Source organism: Patella vulgata, chromosome 2, assembly GCF_932274485.2.
Source record: "Patella vulgata chromosome 2, xgPatVulg1.2, whole genome shotgun sequence".
In the NCBI taxonomy this organism is placed as follows: Eukaryota; Metazoa; Mollusca; class Gastropoda; family Patellidae; genus Patella; species Patella vulgata.
The window spans coordinates 87734756-87735197 of NC_065880.2; positions in this window are offsets into that span (position 1 = coordinate 87734756).

Below are 442 nucleotides of genomic sequence, written 5' to 3' on the forward strand. Positions count from 1 at the left end.
ATGATATTTGATTCCAATCAACAAATAGAATGAACTCATTCGATCATACAGATACCTCAAAATGGTTTCTAACTTGTACGGTTGCAGAGAAATAGGCGATTTTCTACAAGTCATTTTTCAAGGTTTTTGGTCTATAAAGGTGGCAATTATTATAGGATTTACATAAAATTTTCAACATGTGATGATGCTATTTCTGATTTCATAAACCAATTTAACATTTTCATTATCACCAGAAGTAATGTAATTTTGACAGGATCACTGACATGTAGCAAATGAATTGATTGCTGGATTTGGTTGTTTCTGCGTCCATTTTATTTCATGTGTGCAATGCTTATGTGGAAACCTGTTTAACGGTTTCATTGGTACCGGAAGTGACATAAGTTCAAGGGTAACGTGGCACCGGTGAAACCCGTCATTACTGCTTCGCAGTTCTAGTTCTATA